Source organism: Spea bombifrons, chromosome 10, assembly GCF_027358695.1.
Source record: "Spea bombifrons isolate aSpeBom1 chromosome 10, aSpeBom1.2.pri, whole genome shotgun sequence".
Taxonomy (NCBI): domain Eukaryota; kingdom Metazoa; phylum Chordata; class Amphibia; order Anura; family Pelobatidae; genus Spea; species Spea bombifrons.
This window is the reverse complement of record NC_071096.1, coordinates 37495491-37502352: the sequence shown is the minus strand read 5'-3', so window position 1 is coordinate 37502352 and position 6862 is coordinate 37495491. Positions and strand designations below refer to the sequence as shown.

The window sequence follows — 6862 nt, the reverse complement described above, 5'->3', positions numbered from 1 at the left end:
GCTTCCCATCGGAGCTAATGGATCTTTCTACAATGAAGAATCCACTTTACTGCCGCTGTCATAATGCTATTTGTGAATGACAAAAACCACAGCTCGGGCAATGTAAACTTAGCTTATGAATGTCAGGCAAGATTCCATTTTCAACTTATTACGCCGGCCTCCGAGCGGAGCTTAAGGCTGTACAGCCTGCCGTTATTAATCATGCGGAATATTCTCGGCATTATATAGAAATATAGACCTTGGTGGAAGACAAGGACAAGTCGCCTCAGCCGGTTCCGCTCGTTCCCTAAACTGAAGAATATTTTCGGTGTCTTGTTAAAGATGTGGCCCAGTGCACTCCTACCTAAGCTACTGGAGATCATATCCATGCACCCACCTGCCATTTGGTTACTCCAGAGCAGGGACATAAAATGCTTTTAAGATAGAAGTATAACTCAATCTTATTCCAGTGGGTGCTTTGTGTGACTCTGTATCTTTAATTGTCTTTCCCATAACAATAGATGAAGATTTCCTTTTTAAAATCCACGTTTTGTGGTACCTGCGATCCCTATTTAGCAGATACACTATTGCCCCTGTCTATTCCAGCGTGACTGTGGCCCCAGCGCACAAAGCAAGGTCTGTAAAGACATGGTTGGAGGAGTTTGGGGTGGAAGAACTTGACCGGCCGCACGGGGCCCTGACCTCAACCCCATCAAACACCTTTGGGATGAACTGGAACGGAGATTGCGAGTCGGGCGTCTCGTCCAACATCAGAGCCTCACCTCACAAACGCTCTACTGGATGAACGGGCGAAAAATCCCACCAAAATCTTGTGGAGATCCTTCCCAGAAGAGTGGAAGCCGTTATATCTGCAACTTCATATCAATGTCTGTTTGTTTAGAATGTGATGTCATCAAAGTCTCCGTTGGTGTAACGGTCAGACGACCCAATACTTTTCTCATATAGTGTATGACTGTATTGCAAGGAAATAAACCACGTGCTCTCCTGGAACAGGAACCCATCGAACACATGTACATCCCGAATTCAATTAGTCGGAAGTTACGATGAATCAAAGTAAATCAAGGTTGTCAACAGCTTCTATTCAATGTCTTCTGGGTGACTTTCCCAGATCCCGCACCCTAATAAAGACTTCATGTTTCTTAAAACAATGCAGCCCCTGAGTGGGGTCAGAGTAGCCATGACTACGTGTATAACTCCATCCCCCGCAGGGTTCGTGCGAGGTGCCCGCTCTTCAGCCTCCAGCATCTCCAGCCAGGGGCACCTCGAAGCAGGGTCACCGGTGATCACATGAAGGAAACCTGCCCTGTTTGGGTGACCTTTATAAATAAAAAAAAGAAATTAATGCTAAGAATCCAATGTCATAAAATCACTTCTTCAGACAATCTCACACTGCTTTCTTTACATGTCATATGATATTCAGTACTGTGTATGTGTTTGCATGTCATATGATATTCAGTACTGTGTATGTGTTTGCATGTCATATGATATTCAGTACTGTTTATGTGTTTACATGTATGATATTCAGTACGTTGTATGTGTTTACATGTATGATATTCAGTACTGTGTATGTGTTTACATGTATGATATTCAGTACTGTGTATGTGTTTACATGTATGATATTCAGTACTGTGTATGTGTTTACATGTATGATATTCAGTACTGTGTATGTGTTTGCATGTCATATGATATTCAGTACTGTGTATCATATTGCAAGTCATATGATATGCAGTACTGTGTACGTGTTTACATGTTATATGATATTCACTACTGTGTATGTGTTTACATGTCATATGATATTCAGTACTGTGTATGTGTTTACATGTCATATGATATTCAGTACTGTGTATGTGTTTACATGTCATATGATATTCAGTACTGTGTATGTGTTTACATGTATGATATTCAGTACTGCGTATGTGTTTACATGTATGATATTCAGTACTGTGTATGTGTTTACATGTATGATATTCAGTACTGTGTATGTGTTTACATGTATGATATTCAGTACTGTGTATGTGTTTGCATGTCATATGATATTCAGTACTGTGTATCATATTGCAAGTCATATGATATGCAGTACTGTGTACGTGTTTACATGTTATATGATATTCACTACTGTGTATGTGTTTACATGTCATATGATATTCAGTACTGTGTATGTGTTTACATGTCATATGATATTCAGTACTGTGTATGTGTTTACATGTCATATGATATTCAGTACTGTGTATGTGTTTACATGTATGATATTCAGTACTGTGTATGTGTTTGCATGTTGTATGATATTCAGTACTGTGTATGTGTTTGCATGTTGTATGATATTCAGTACTGTGTATGTATGTTTCTCCACATATTCTGCAAGGTTCCCAATAATGCCTGTAACGCGGAGGTACGTGTTACTTTATATGGGTGGAGGTTTTTGGTCCCTGGAGTGGCCCAGCGCTCCGCATTTTGGAGGTTGCTGAGAGTGTGCAGGTGAGGAGTCCTGGGAGCACCCTGGTTTATCTCACCTGCGGAGATAATTAATTACAGGAGCTGTTAAGTAATTCCTGCCCAGGAAGGAGGGAGATTTTCTTTTTGCTTCCGGCGAGGAAGCTGCTGAGTGAAGCTAAAACACAAAAGCTGATAGCTGTGTTGGGACTTGGAGCAGCCACTCCACCCAGACGGCACTTCGTGTAGTTTGTTAGCACTCGGTAGAGCAGGGATTTTGATTTGTTTAAAAATGACTGTGATTTGCTTAATTCCAGAGCAGCAAAAAAGCCAGGGTATTTTGGCTTGCGTGGGGCATGAAAGACTGTGTGCAAAAACCCTGATCCCAGGACAAGGTGCCGATAGAACCAAATATTATTGAGAGTAACAGAGGTTATGAGAGTAACAGAGGTTATGAGAGTAATAGTGTTTGGGAGTAACAGCCTTGATTAGAGTAACAGCCTTGATTAGAGTAACAGCCTTGATTAGAGTAACAGCCTTGATTAGAGTAACAGCCTTTGAGTGTAACATAGTTGATGAGGGTAACATAGTTGATGAGTGTAACATAGTTGATGAAAGTAATATAGTTGATGAGAGTAATATAGTTGATGAGGGTAACATAGTTGATGAGGGTAACATAGTTGATGAGGGTAACATAGTTGATGAGGGTAACATAGTTGATGAGGGTAACATAGTTGATGAGGGTAACATAGTTGAAGAAGGTAATATAGTTGATGAGGGTAACATAGTTGATGAGGGTAACATGGTTGATGAGAGTAACATAGTTGATGAAAGTAATATAGTTGATGAGAGTAGCAGCAGTTACACCCAGACACATATTTAGTTTGAGGAATCCTCGGGCACCGGGCTCTCTGCAGGCACAGCGTATGGTTCCATGGTGTAATGGTTAGCACTCTGGACTCTGAATCCAGCGATCCGAGTTCAAATCTCGGTGGGACCTGCTTCTTTTACTCATTCTACAGAAATGTTTTTTGCTGCCCGTAGCAGCCGGCCGCAGTGTAGCACTACAAATTGTAAAGAATAATAGAAATGTGCCGAGCGATCCTTAAGACAAAATCAGTCTAAAACCTCCAAACTGGGCAGATTAGACGGACATCCGTTAGAATGTAAAGCAGTTGGGGGGCTACAGTAACACGTGGGATACTATGCTGCTAGGAAGGGTCCCAGCCAGAAACCAGACTGACAATTCTGGCCAGAAACACGTTAATAAGGCTATGATACGCAGGGATTCACAGAGTCTGGTTTGCAGATGACAAAATGCAATGACCCCCCTCCTGGTTACTTTAAATTATTCCTCTGGTTTAATAAAAAATTGAAACATCCAACAAATGCAGTAAATGCAATGAAAACATGCGATTCCAACATAAAGGGCTACAACTGTTAAAATGACAGCAGCATTGGCAAGTTGATCCAGGGAGTAATCTGATCGCCACTATGGAATCAAGAAGGAATTTTCTTTCCCTGTTGTGGCATAACTGGTTATTGCCCAAAATAGGGTTTTTATGCCTTATTTTGGATCAACTTTAGAAGTGGGTATGTGTGAAAGGTTGAACTTGATGGACTGAAGTCTTTTTTCAACCCACTATACTATACTATACTAACAGCAAACAGTCCCTGGGGGCATCTCTAGCACCCGTTGGAATGAAACAAGGGCTTCTTTTTCTTAAACTATAACTCATTTCCGTAAATGTACTTTTTTTTGCCTTAAGAGATTGTTCTGATGCGCGCTAAAATAGGCAGGGCAATTTCATCTCCATAATTCCACCGACGATATACTATATCAGGATACAATGTATCAGCATTTAAAAAATGATCATCTCGCCATTCATTTATCAAGCGTGGATCTAGAAGCTCAGCGCTGCTCAAAAGCACCACCCATAGGTGAGAGGGGGTAATGCACGCCGATGCCTTTTGTCCGCCTTTCAGTAGTTTGTAACTGTAAAAAATGACGTTGGCGCAGCGGCTGACGGAGCCGTTTGATGGCAATGACTGATTCCTCACAGCTGAACCTGCTGAAAATTGATGATCGCTCTGTCTAACCAATTCCTTATGATTTGTGGCTTTATTCGGATGCATGTTCGATTTATAAATGCGCTCTTCATACGTTGTCCGTAATTTGACAAAGTACCGTTCTCGGATGAAAGGCTCTTTGACCTAATTTTATTAATATTGTACAGGATACTGCAAACACATTAAACAAAAAAAAAGAACTCCTTTATAATTAAGCGGCATTGTGCCGAGTGCCAACGATATGTAAATATACCAAGAAAAATGAGGGCTTGCGAAAGCAGACACAAAAATAACTATTTCCGCGGTGAGAGTGTCACAAGGAGCTCTGGGTGGGGGAAGGGGGGGGCTTCTAGCTAAGGACATGACAGGGTGCCTTATTGATCCATAAATTAGGAAAAGGTTTGCCAAGTTGATACGAGATTATTCCAAACAGAACCGGGCAGTAACATTTATTAACTAATTGAGACGGGGAGAACATTCTGCCTTCTTTACTTCCTCCGAGGGGGTCCTATTTCTGGGCTCTTTGCCCCTCTGTTTTCTCTTTGTTCATACAGGTGAATGATGGAAAGCGAGCCAATGAGAGTGCAGTTTGCCCTGGTGATTTCTCATTGGTCAGCTTGGCCTATAAAAATATCTGCGCAGGTGTTTTGATGGATTTGCAACGTGATCTGCAGACACCATCAGCGATGAGAGTAGAGCTTAGAATGTTTAGCAACACTTTATCCAGAGAGATCCCTTTGTACAGTATAGAACTGGTCAGATGCTTCTTGTGTTACCAATTAACTCCTCCAAATGCATAAATGCAATTAAAAGAGTGAGTCAGAACCAGCCAAACCGCTGTCATTTTCTGCTCCTCTGATGGGCCATCGGTTTACGTTACAGCCTAATGGGTAACTTTAGAAGCAAAGATGGGCTAATGGCCTGATACATTTGTGTCGGGCTAAACGCTCAGAGTCTCTGTGCCGAGCGCCGGATACTCGACAATGTGCTTCCACCTCGCTAACAACCTCAGTGTCAAAAATTATTGTCTCAAAATAACCAGGAAACTGACTATTCAGCAAAAATAAAATTAGTTGTTTTTTTTGGGGGGGGGCTGAGTATCACACAAGTTAGGTTATTTTTTAGGGACTTCTTTTTCCACTCAGCCCCCCCCCAGGGACCCTGTTATGTGTATTTTATATATAGTACAAGAATCATAAATAAGAAACAGACCGGAGAAGCTGAAAACAAACTTTAATTACAAAGGTCATAAAAAAATAAATAAAACTAAAATTATCCTATAAGTCAAATGTCTCAGCCGGAAGAAAGAGAGAAAACACAAACAGCGTGGAGGTTTTAGCGATATATTCTCGCAGAGATAAATGTGACGTATGAAACTCACAATTACAATCTGATTTATAGACCTACCTGGCAGGTTGATAGCTTCGCCGCGGCGCCGAGACGTAATCTCTCATTGTTCGGGGGGGGGGGGGGGAATTTGTATCTAAATATTATAAATTTCAATTTCAAAAGGCATTTCATTTGCTGACTTTGAAAACTTTTCAAATGTAATTGTTATCCGTTAGAGACGGGTGATAAATGCCACGGCTGGGCTTTATCACATTCTGCGCCTTGGCAGTAACCGATCCCCTAACGTGATCCGATGTGACACGCTGATTAGAATTTATATCAATTAACCGCGTTTAGCAACAAGTTACCTTTCTGTGATCCGCGAGGCTCCTGCCAAGCCTGGCCTTGCTTTTACTGGCAAACGGAAGCCTTCGCTTGGCAGGTCGGCGGCGGCGGCGGCACTCTGGTTGGAGAGGGGTTAACCCCGTAACTGCCAGTGACTGTGCAGTATACTGTAAGGTAGTACAAGGAAGCTGCACGTCTCCACGGTGGTCATGGGGTTATATATAAATATAATTAAGGGGCAAGTTCAATGCTATCACCAACTGCTCGGATGGGAGTCATCTGATACTCGGCTCGCCCCCCATAGGAAGCGCATGTCCCCGATTGAATCCGTAGTAACAAACATTCAGCCTCTATGGATTCCTTTTTCTTAAAGCCACGTCCTTGATGTATAAAGTCCACCATGTCTGGGGAGAGCTTTGTAAACCACGGCCAATTATGGCTCACAAACGCGTCGGCCAAAGAGGTATCACCCCCTGATTATCCGGGTAGCTCAATGCCCCACGAGAGATATCACCCCCCATTATCCCGGTAGCTCAATGCCCCATGAGAGATATCCCCCCCCATTATCCGGGTAGCTCAATGCCCCACGAGAGATATCCCCCCCCATTATCCGGGTAGCTCAATGCCCCACGAGAGATATCCCCCCCCATTATCCCGGTAGCTCAATGCCCCATGAGAGATATCCCCC

At 42.5% G+C, this 6862-nt stretch overlaps 1 non-coding gene across 1 annotated transcript; it reads left to right on the top strand.

Annotated features, from left to right (window-relative positions):
- The first annotated feature begins 3358 nt into the window (after positions 1–3358).
- TRNAQ-CUG (transfer RNA glutamine (anticodon CUG)) lies at positions 3359–3430 on the top strand. The gene has a single exon. It is a non-coding gene; the product is annotated as a tRNA-Gln (tRNA).
- Positions 3431–6862: the final 3432 nt, after the last annotated feature.